Source organism: Mirounga angustirostris, unplaced genomic scaffold (assembly GCF_029215605.1).
Source record: "Mirounga angustirostris isolate CCGP_5_RB_7025 unplaced genomic scaffold, mMirAng1.0.hap1 SCAF_12, whole genome shotgun sequence".
Lineage (NCBI taxonomy): Eukaryota > Metazoa > Chordata > Mammalia > Carnivora > Phocidae > Mirounga > Mirounga angustirostris.
In genome coordinates, this window is record NW_026991720.1 from 38,959,872 (window position 1) to 38,971,559 (window position 11,688).

Below are 11,688 nucleotides of genomic sequence, written 5' to 3' on the forward strand. Positions count from 1 at the left end.
TGCCGGACTTCCTGGTTCTCATCAGAGTCTGCTGGCACAAGAAGGATGCTGTCCTGAGCTTGGTCCTCAAGCAAATATACATCACCTAAGTGAGAAACTGCAGTTCCCTCCCCTAAGGCCTGCCCCTCATCAACTTCATGTAGCAGACCCTGATGAAGCTGCTCATCGTGGACACCTGTGTCACCCACCAGCAAGCCTGCTGCTACATCCGCCAGTTCACCATCCACCTGAGGACCCCACTCACCAAGTAATACAGTCAGGGGCGGAAGCCAAGGAACCAAGAGATCCACCTGGAGATCACTGACAATTAGTGGCTAGAAGACTGGAACTTCCCAGAAGTAAAATGGCAGAAGGTGGAGGACAGCAGGGAATTCAAAAACTCTTTGACCTGGAAAGTGGCAAGGAGGACAATACCAGTGACTTTCCATAAAGAAAGGGACAGCTGGGTCTCTGAGAGCTCAGCAGGGGGAGGGGGGAGGAGGAAGTAGAAGGCAGCAATAGCTTCTGAGAGGGAGAATTCGGCTACTTCGGGGATGAAGGCCCAGAGGCAAAGGCGGGTTGGACCCCCGGTGAGCTATGGCGGCTTGCCCTAGGGCCTGAAGACAAGTAGAGGGATCTACTTACCTCAGAGGACTGAAAGCTGCCCGCCTGGGGGCCTGCAGGGGCTGCTGTGCAGTGTTTCCACCTTGCGGTCAGCCAGGCATGCAGCTTCCTGGCCTGCACTGAGCCCAGAGGCCCTGAGTCAACACCCATGAAGTAGAGGAAGGGCAGTAGGGTGGTGGACAGGTCTTTTATAGCATAGAAGACCAGAAAGTAGGAAGAGCTTTGCCCATCCTTGGAACAACTGCCTTGGGGTGGAAACTATAACCATGGAGCCTGCCTACCGCAACATCCCATAGTAGTGAGTTAAATACATCAACCTTGTCAGGAAAGCTGACCCGAGTGGGGCTCTACCCTGACCCCTTGCCTGATGTCAGGATGCTGAAAACCTCGCAAAGAGCAGCCTCCCTTCCAGAGGGAGTCAGTGGGCAAGGCCAAAGACAGCCTGGTGCCTCTTCCTGTCTCTTTGCCTCCTTTGTTTTTGGTTTTCTGCTCAGGATGCAGAGCCCCTGGGCCTGGGCCCAAGTTTGGGTCCCCAGGGCCATCTGCACCAGGCTCCTAAAGTGAACCCCAGAAAATCTTTGGACACTTGTTCCTTTCCTCTTAAGTTACATGTTTTCTTTTTGAAATATTCTTTTTGCATCCAAAACCAAAAGGAGAGGAGGGGCCCTTGCATCTGAGTGGCCAGCACTGAAGAGGTTCAGGGATCTGAGCTGCCCACCCACCAGCTTAGCAGAGGCTGGGAGGGGTCTGTTGCACCTGGAAGCAGAGCCATGTTCCCATTCTCTTGCTTGGGGGAGGAGGCTCAGCCAATAGGGAGTGCCCCCCCCCATAAAAGGAAGTGGCCATTGCTGGGATGCTCCCCCATTGTGAGCTCCTCTCTAGTGCCTGTGGCTTCAGCGACAAAGCCACTGGGAAGCTGGCCATGTGGAAGATGTGACTGGGCACTTGGCCACCTGTGGAGAGATGGGCCTGGGTGGGGGTCTGCCCAACTGCTGGCCCAAAACCACAAAGAGGCTCAGTGCTGCCCCTTCCATTGTCTGAAGACCACCACCTCCAGCTGGCACTCAACTGGGCCCAGATCTTGAGTGCAGCCCCCAGCTTCAGCCCCATGGTGATCAGTTAGTGTTCCTTCATTACTTCCTGGGCTCAAGGTCTCCCCATGGATCCCTTGTTCTCTGAAGACTTTGTCAGGGGAAGGGGTTAGGGCCTAAAGGAATAGTGCCTGGATCCCTTCAGTCCAGCAAGGGCTGAGTACCTTGGGTGGCTCAAGGCTTTCCAGAGAGAGCAGAGCCAAGAAGTGCTGATTGTGCAGCTTACAGGAAAAATTTTCGAATGACAGAAAGATCTTTGTGTTGGGCATATGCCAGTCTTGAAGGCAAAAGGGGTGTGTTTGGGGGGGGAAGCATACAAACTGTCCCTCCATCTCCCCATGTAGTTTGTAAGGAGGGGAAATCTCTGGTGCGGAAAGGCACTGAGGAATGGTGCCGTCCCATCTATCCCCTCCTTTCCAGGGAGAGATCAGAACCATCTTGCGCAGGTATCCCAGATCTGCCCTAGGGACATGTGCCCCCACCCATACACCAGTGCATATTGTCCACAGCCAAAAAGGCCCCTACAAAGCTGCAGACATCATCCGCTATCCACTTGCTAACATCCTTGTGGGCTGTGGCCTCCTTTCCAGCCAGGCAAAATCTCTCAATGGCTCCTGGGTTGGGGCCCTGGGAGTGGGGAGGTTGTTACTAAGACTGTGGCTGGTTCTTTCCTTCGCTCCCACCCATCTGCCTACATTTGCTTGCCCTTCTTTTTTAGAGATGTTGGATGATGACTAAAAGGGATTTTTCTCCCCAAGGACACCTCCTTAAGACCTCTGATTAGGGGGAGATGAGGTCTCCTTCTACCCTATGGAGGATCCAAAGCATGGAGAGAGCTGCCCACCCCAAAAACATATATAAACAAGGGGAAGGAGGTAGGTAGGTTTACTCACTAGCTAAATGTGCTTATCACAAATAATGGGGGGAAAGTTTAAATCTGCAAGTGCGCCAAGGTAGAATAGTCTACTAAGTCCACTAAGACCAGTGAGGTCGTTATTTTTATATCTTTTCAATGGATAATTAATTAGCTATAGACTAAATATATTTCTGAGTACATTGCCTTCTTTTTGAGTCTTGGCCTGTTTTTGTGACAACATTTGGTGCACGGACATCCTTTATTCTAAATCAGTCTCAATTTTCTTATCCAGTTAATCACAAATGTCCAACTTCCATGAGAAAGCACTTTACCTTTCCTTAGACGGCTTTTATTTCAAACAAGGTTTTACTTATTTAAATGTAGAAAGTCAGGATTAAGTGATTATCGATAAAATTTCATCAGAATAAAAAAACTTACTGTAATATAATTATTTGCATCAATAATTTTTTAGTCTTACTCTACCACACTAGTCAAGATGCTTTGTTTTTCTTCAAAAAACATCTCAAAAGCAATTACCTATAAAATTTGCCCTTGAATGGACCTTTAAAATGTAAATATTGAATCTTTACCCAAATTACCTTTTAAAAAGGGAATGAGAGGAGGAGAAACCTAATGTCATAAGAATCTAGCCTCTTACATGCCACATTCTCTTTTGGAGCTTTTAATAAAACCCGAAAAACATACCCAATGAGGTAGTTACTGTAAATCGCATTTTACAAAATAGTAAATGAGAAGAGAGCTTAGATAATTTGCCAAGCCTCTGTTTGCCTTCTGCCAACCTTGTATTTTCTTTTGACCACAGATTTTACTTTTTGAGATGAACTTAGCTTCAAATCCTGCTGCTCTGTTTAAACACTGCATTACAAAAGCAATGTGTGACTAGGAAAAATTACCAGATTCAAACCTCTTAGTTTGGGAGGGAGGGGCACCTGGGTGGCTCAGTCCCTTAAGTGCCTGGCTCTTGGTTCTTGAGGTGAGATTGAGCCCTGCTGCCCTTCGCCCCTTCCCTGCTTCTCTCGCTCTCAAATAAATAAATAAATCTTAAAAAAAAGAGAAGGGGAAAAACTGATAATAAGCACATCCAACTTGTATATTATTTAAATGATGGTGCATTCATTGGCTTGCCTATTAGTAGATATTTGAAAACTATTAACATTAAAAGCATAGGCCATTTTAAATCTTCAATAAAAAGTATTACAACCAATTTAGATATTTAAATGCTCATGCATTAGTGATCTTTTGCACCTGAGAAATCAATCAGACCTTTAAAAAACCTGATTTCATGGTATGAATCTAAATGTTCAAATTCTTACACTTAAGTCCATTTATCCTTTCAAAGACCAAGTGGGGTGTAGGGAAGGAAAGAACACTGGCTAAAAGTCAGGACACTTGGAATTCCTGTTCTGAACTTTCCTCTAACTACAGTGTAAAGAAGGTCATGGAATCTCTCATGGCATTTGTCTTCTCATATGTAAAGAAGTAAATGAATGCTAGAGTATTTCTAAGTACTCTTTTGGTTAACACATTATGTGAAATTATTGGAACTAAGTAAATGAACATCTTTGTAGACCAACAATATAACTTCACAAATTTACAACAAATCTACAACAAAAGGATAAACTACGGAGTTCCTTTTTATGTCAACCTCCAGTATAGCCCTTACTTTATTTATAATCTTTGTGATTTAGACACTGTTTTTTTATATAGCTATCCATCAAAATACACCTGTTGTAGTTATAATGATAATTCTGCCTGTTTTCTTTTGACAAAGAAGCTACATGATATGATTGCTAAAATGACCTGAAGAGAAATAGAATCAGATTCTCACATCTTCCTATTATTCATGACCTGCTTCATGAATTAAAAGAAGTCATTTATGACATTTTGCTGAAGACTACACTTACTGCACCATTTCCTCCGCTTGGAATATGCTCCATTTCCCCAAAATGAAATACAGTAACAATCCTGTGAAGACAAGGAACAGTGGCTAAGGATAATGAATCCAAAAGCAAGATATGTGAGAATATATCTGGGAATTTTTCTCTTTCTGATTTGAATATGGACATTTTTTCACTAGTCTGCAATTACAATGATAGACTCTAGCTTTTGGGAGGCAGAGAGGGAGGTATTAGGTGAACATCAGAAAAGGGTTTCAGGTATAGAAAGTGCCCTTACTCAGGATGGTGTAGAGGGAAAAAAAAAATTTTTTTTCTACCCTTCTAGGTTCTTTTGGCTGGTCTGTTAATTAAATTAGTATAAGACAGATTAACAGGAAAAACCAATTATGTTTATTTAATTAATTATGTATGTGTGGGATCCCCATAAGCATATGAGACCCACAGGTAGTCAGGCAATTGAGACTCATATGCCATCCTGAGCTGAAAAGAAGGGGGTAGCGGTCAGAGACTTCAAAATGGAGGAAGACAATTCACAGGAAGATGGGAAGAACAAATGTTTGGTAAACAAATGTTTGCTACACCATACAGAGATAATGGGACATAGAGAGGAATTTGATATCCAGGTCCCCCAGCTTACCACACCTGGCCCATATTCTTTGTAGTTATCTCTGATGATAGCTCTTTTCCTGGACCAGACCCTCTATCTAAATTCTTTTAGGCAGTAAAGGGGGAGGTAAAAGCTCTTCCGGAGACTTTTAGGCCTTGATTGATTTCAGCTCAAAGTAATCCACATGCCAAAGCTCTTCCAGAGACTTTTAGGCCTTGATTGATTTCAGCTCAAAGTAATCCACATGACAAAGTGGCACATTTTTGGGAGGCTTGTTCTGAACCCCTTCAATGGCCAAGAACCAATGTTGACCTTAACATTTTTCGTGAAAGGAGACTTATTTTGTGATCACCAGTTGTAGGCTATTAGCTAGAACACTGGTTAGAATCACTGTAGGACATCCCAGTCTGATGGCTACCCAATCCCTCCCCCTGCTACCAATTAAATCAGAAGCACTGGGTTTGGGACCTAAGTAGGGGAATATTCGAAAATGTCATCAGGTGATTCTAATACACACCTCGGGTTAAGAACTAAGGCCCTAGAGAAGTGGTTTCCAGACTGAGTTGTGTATCAGAAACAATGCTGAGTCCATCCAGTAATTCTGGTGTGTTGGGTATGGCCAAGGAATGTGAAATTTTGACAAGCATTCCAGGTATTTCTGATGTAGGTGGTCCATGGACAGCAATAAAAAAACACTGTCCTAAACAGTAGTCCCTAATGCATGCTCATAGTGAGGTGAATTTCTCATAACGGTCAATTCCTAGATAGGCAAAATTACAGAGTTGAGTAAAGCTGGATAAAAGAACAAAGTACAGTTCATTATTATAAATGCAGATTCCTGGAGGGGCACCTGGGTGGCTCAGTCAGTTTAGTGTCCAACTCTTGATTTGGGCTCAGGTCATGATCTCAGGGTTGTGAAATTGAGCACGGCTTTGGGCTCCATGCTCAATGGGGAGTCAGCTTGGAAATTCTCTCTCTGCCTCTCCCTCTGCCCTTCCCCTGCTCATGCACATGCATGCTCACGCTCTCTCTCTCTCTCAAATAAATACATAAAATCTTTTTTACAAAATGCAGATTCCTGGACAATCAGCTTTTGGGTGTTTGGGGCTTTGGAATCTGTATCTTGTAAGTTTCTTATGTGATAAAAATAAGCCCTGGTCTGGCAGGTATCTCCAATGCTTTCTCTGAGATTCTTAAATGCCTTTGTGACTAGTTTTAAGGCAGGAACTAAGATGGCTAGTCTCCCTGCATGAGAATTAAAAAAAAAAAAAAGGCCATAGGGCCAGATACATCTTATTTGAGATCCCTGTTTTTATAAATAACCTAAATCCTGAAAGTGACTTAGTTATCTATATATACTGGTTACTAGCTATAGGGCCAGTAAAGCAGACGTCTGTGCTTGAGGAGATTTGCCAGTAGGAAGATCTAAGGATAAGAGAAGGGACAATACAATTCTAATACACTGTCAGGTCTTATTGGCCCAGTCCTCCTACTTGTATTTGGCTATTAATTTCAAGGGGTTATATCAAGAGCAGGCATTCCTTGGCTACCTCACAATGTCAAGGCTAATACTTCTAAAATTTGAATGTATACATGAATCACTTTGGCATTTGGTTAAAATGCAGATTCTGATTCAGTATGTCTGGGATGGGGCATAAGAGTCTGAAATTCTAACAAGCTCCCAATTATTGCTGATGCTGCTGATCCAGGGACTGCTCTTTGAGTTGCTAGAATCTAGGCAATTTCTGTGATTCTGACACCAGCCTACACTCTTAACCCTTCTCTTTTCCTATAAATCAAGATTATTGATCATAGGCCACATTGCTCTGACAGTATATGCACGCATTGCTGCCAAGCCATCACATCAACGTCTCTTGGGTTGGACTCCTGTATATTCCTCAACTCTGGGAGCTCCCTGGTATTTCAATATCTTAATAGCCATTTAAAATACTTTATTTACAAACACTGCCGCATTTGTGATTTATAGAAACCATGTCAATGTTACTTTATCAGCTTTACAAAAGTAAAACTGCTGTTCCAGGTAGGTTTCAAAACTTGCCCAGGGAGGTTCCATGGCTCAACTCATAAGATCATAGGGACTCACCTCCAAGACCCCTAATTTATCAAAAATTATTTTTTTCTAAAACCGCAGTTTCCTGTGTGAATCATGACGTCCTGATTCTCCTTACCTATTTGGACAACATATCAGCAATATAAATAAACAGGACTCCCATGCATAACTTTATAGACTTGGATATAAAACTCTCCATAAATTTTAACTAAACCTCACACCCATATGAGATACCATTATTTTCACATTAGTATAGAAAGGGATAAAACAAATTAAAATTACCTAGTTTGACTGAAGCCAACAGAATGTGGAATACAATTTATGATAAATTCAACTGAGTCATCACGTTCCATAGTCACACATGGCGTAATTGGTTCGCAGAGGGATACCTGCAAAGTCATTCTATGAGTTACCTGGAATGCTAACTTACCTAATGAACCTCTTTCAGAAGGAGCTGGTCATCTTATTCAGTAAGCAATAATGTCTGTTGCACATTACTAACACAAAAATTAAAACAAAACATTTTTTATAAAAAGTAGCACCTTTGCAATATCATTCCTAGTGACTTCAGAATAAAATGTATTTTTATTTCTTTCTTTTCTTTTCTTTTACTTTTTTTAAGTAGGCTCCGTGTCCAGTGTGGAGCCCAATGTGGGGTTTGAACTCACGACTATGAGATCAAGACCTAAGCTAAGATGTTAAACCGACTGAGCCACCCGGTGCCCTAGAATAAAACGTGATTTTAAAATATCAATACAAATTTAAAAGAGAAATTGTTCTCCACATTTTAATTTTTGCTACATTTATAAAATCAATGCAAATGCCATCATTTGACAAACATTTCCCTCTGTAATAATTATCCCTGTGACCTATCTTGGGATCGCTACTTCTCCACTAGAGGAGAAAACACGCTGAAAGAAAAAGAGGCACTTGAAGGCAGTGGGCTAGGATGAACTCAGTAACTCTATACAAAATTACCGTGGAGAAAAGAGACCTCAATGAAACCTTCTCACCAAATGATTTTACAATATATCCTTTTTATTTATTTTATTATTTTATTATTTTTTAAAGATTCCATTTATTTATTTGAGAGAGAGAGAATGAGAGAGAGAGCACATGAAAGGGGGGAGGGTCAGAGGGAGAAGCAGACTCCCCGCCGAGCAGGGAGCCCGATGTGGGACTCGATCTGGGGACTCCAGGATCATGACCTGAGCCGAAGGCAGTCGCCCAACTGACTGAGCCACCCAGGCGCCCTACAATATATCCTTAAGCCAATGATTTCAAGCACAGTCAGTGATAATGATAATATGGTGCATTGATGGTAATTTCTACCATATCTTGCACAGTCACCTAAGTGTCTCTATATGGATGAGATTTCACATACTGACTACAGGAAACCTTAATGACCAACTTTCTCAAACACCATTCACGCTGTTTGAGGCTTATTGGCAAGGACTTCATCTTTTCAGGAAAGGGAAGAATTACCCATTTTCCATGCCTCAGTGCATTAACCTCCAATAACTTTCTTTCATATGTAGTGTTAATATTATTATCTTCAGATATTTTGTTTCACCTATATAGTGGACTTATTAAATTTGAAAATTGGAAAACATGGAAAATTATCTGAGACAACAAAATCAGAGAAGGATATATTGCATAACGTGAGCAGCAGTTTGGGCTGTTAAAAAAAGACTGGCTATTGTGTATCCTTAAAAAGTTGGAAAGGGAAAATATGTGTGATATCTGGAAAATATTTTATACTATATCTGGTATTATCATTCTTTTTTTTTCCTTCTGTTTTTATTTTTGTTTTTACTTCACTCATTTTACTTTTCTTTTATGCTAAGACTAGTTTTTCTCTCATGTCAATAAAAACTTTTAGTTGAAAAATTTAAAAATATATATCATCACAGTTACATTACATTGTGTAATTCAAACAAATTGCTTAATCAAATTCAAGCTGCTTTCTTCCTGAATCATTTCGTCAAACATAAGGAAGTTAACCTGGCAGAATTGTACTTTATTTATGGTTTAAACACAATTGAGACACATTAACATTATCAAGCCTGTGGAAAAGATAATGAATTTTTCTTTGTTATGATGCATTTCACTTCCAACTTCCAAGGACAATTACTGTGCACTTTTGTTTATGAGGTAGAGTATTGTCTGTGACACTTGGCCATTTAGAACACTACATTAAATTGAGTATTGTAAATTACTTCCTTTTATTTAGAGGAAAGAAAAAGAATGAAAATAAAATGTAGAGCTTTCTAAATAAAATGGGACTTTATGAGTTTGCTTCCTGTGTTCTGAATTTCTATACTTTTCTGTTTCATTTTAAAAGAATTCTTCATTTGAAAGAGTCAATTCCACTTTCAAAATGGGTCTCTGGAGCCATAAGAAGCAAAATATCTTCATTACCTGAACAATGGCCAAGTATGAAATAGCAGCAAAGTATAATTATATAGATATACTATCAAACATATTTCTAGATTGATACTAGTTTAGGGTAAAATAAAATTCCCTAGACACACATACCTTTGTATTTCATAGACTTTTTAATATGTTCCCCACCAATTTTATATTTGAAGAATGTATATTTGTTACTTTGAATTTAATGCACATAAATACATTTAATTTACGATGTCATTAAATTGTGTATCAATATGTTCTAATACTACAAGAATTCAGAAACTTGAGGTGGTATAAGGAAAAGTAAATGCCACATTACCAATCATCTACAAATGGCTACCTTTCTCCTAACACAATAATGAATGTATTACAAGTAAAAATAATATTTTGTGCTAAGATCATTGTCAAAACAACTTTCTGAAAATCTCAAATGACATCAATATGGATCATGCCTCCAAAAGAAGGGCGTTCGCTTCCAAATTCCTGGTTGCAAGCGCACAAAGCATACTAATATACTGTTAATAGCAAAGGAAGATAGAGGCCTTCTTAGAGTTTTTGAACAATGCAGGCAGCCAAATTTATCATGCCAGGCCCCAGAGATATTTGTGGGAAATTTTTCTTTTTCTATAAAATTCTAAATGATTTTTTTTTCTGTGAACGCCAGCCAGGTCTAGATATGCAATTGCTAAAATGATTGTAGTGCGAGGCTTCTCTTTTCCTTACAGGTGACACAATTTCAGTGTTGTCAGGCCAGCAGACATAGATTAGGTATAGCCTCTCTCAACTTGCTAATAAATCACTATAAAAACCAAATATCATAAAAAAATCTAATATGAAAGAACAGATACTGTCTTGAATATTGGAGGACTTTACACAAAGACATATGGATCTGGATTGAGAAAATAATTTTCAAAACATAACCATAAATTTTTTCTTGTGGTACACAGTTTCTACATTAAAAAACAGTTCTTCAGGGAAAAAAAAAAAAGTCTAAGTAAAACACTCTGATCCTCTTCCTTTGTCTTTCTTTCTCCTCTGACTCACAGAACAAAAATATCTAACAATAAACCAAATGGGGCAACCTTTTCTACAATGTGTGAAAACTGATTTTTGAGGCAGGAAGAGCCCATGTGCAAAAGTGATTTTTATCATCCAGAGTTTGAACCATATGAAATTTCTAATGTATAAATGTTCATTGCCACTGATGGCAAATTAATTCACTTTAATCTATTATGTCCATTCAGAGGCAGCAACTCCCAAAAACCACAGGATGTGAAGAAGAGTAAATGCTTATGACTATTTCATCCTGAATGAGGTAATATCCTTGAGTTTTGTTGGGAGTAAAGGTTTTCGTTTTTTTTTTTTTTTCCCCTAGAAATTTTATTTTTCTGGAAGAAAGTAGAAATTCATAAGATAGGAAACACTACCTATACTTTGTAAATTATAATAAATAACTCAAATCCTATTTATTTTTAGAAACAACTGACAATATAGCAAACCATGTAGCTAACCTAATCAATAAAAAAGTGAGAAGGCAAAAATATGCATGGGAGATATGATCTTTAAAACACACCAAGAATTAAATTATGACACTACTTTGCAGACCTCTTTGCAATGAAATTGAAAATTCTAGACTAATTGGATAATTTAAAAGAAAGATACACTATTTGTCAAAATCTACTTCAAGATAGTTCAAACAGACCAATTTCCACTGAAGAAAACTTCATTAAAGAACTATTTATATAAAACATCAGACCCAAGTAGATTCAGAAGGAAATTCTTCTATTCCACCAAAACCAGATTATTGCAACTCTACAGAAGTTGTTCCAGAGAATAGAAAGTGAAGGGAAACTTAGAAACTTTCTTTTAAAAATGGGTGAAATAAAATGAAATTGTGATAGTACCAAAAAAATAATAATCGGCCAATATCATATGTGAATATTAATTATATATATGCATATATATATATATAATATCACAGCAAGAAAGCAATACACTCTGACAATATGAAATTTATTTCAGGAATTGAAGGTTAGTTCTTAATAGGAAATCCATTGGTACAATACACCAGAAATCAAAGGCCTCTCTATACACAAACAAAAAATATATATGATTATAGCAAAATTACC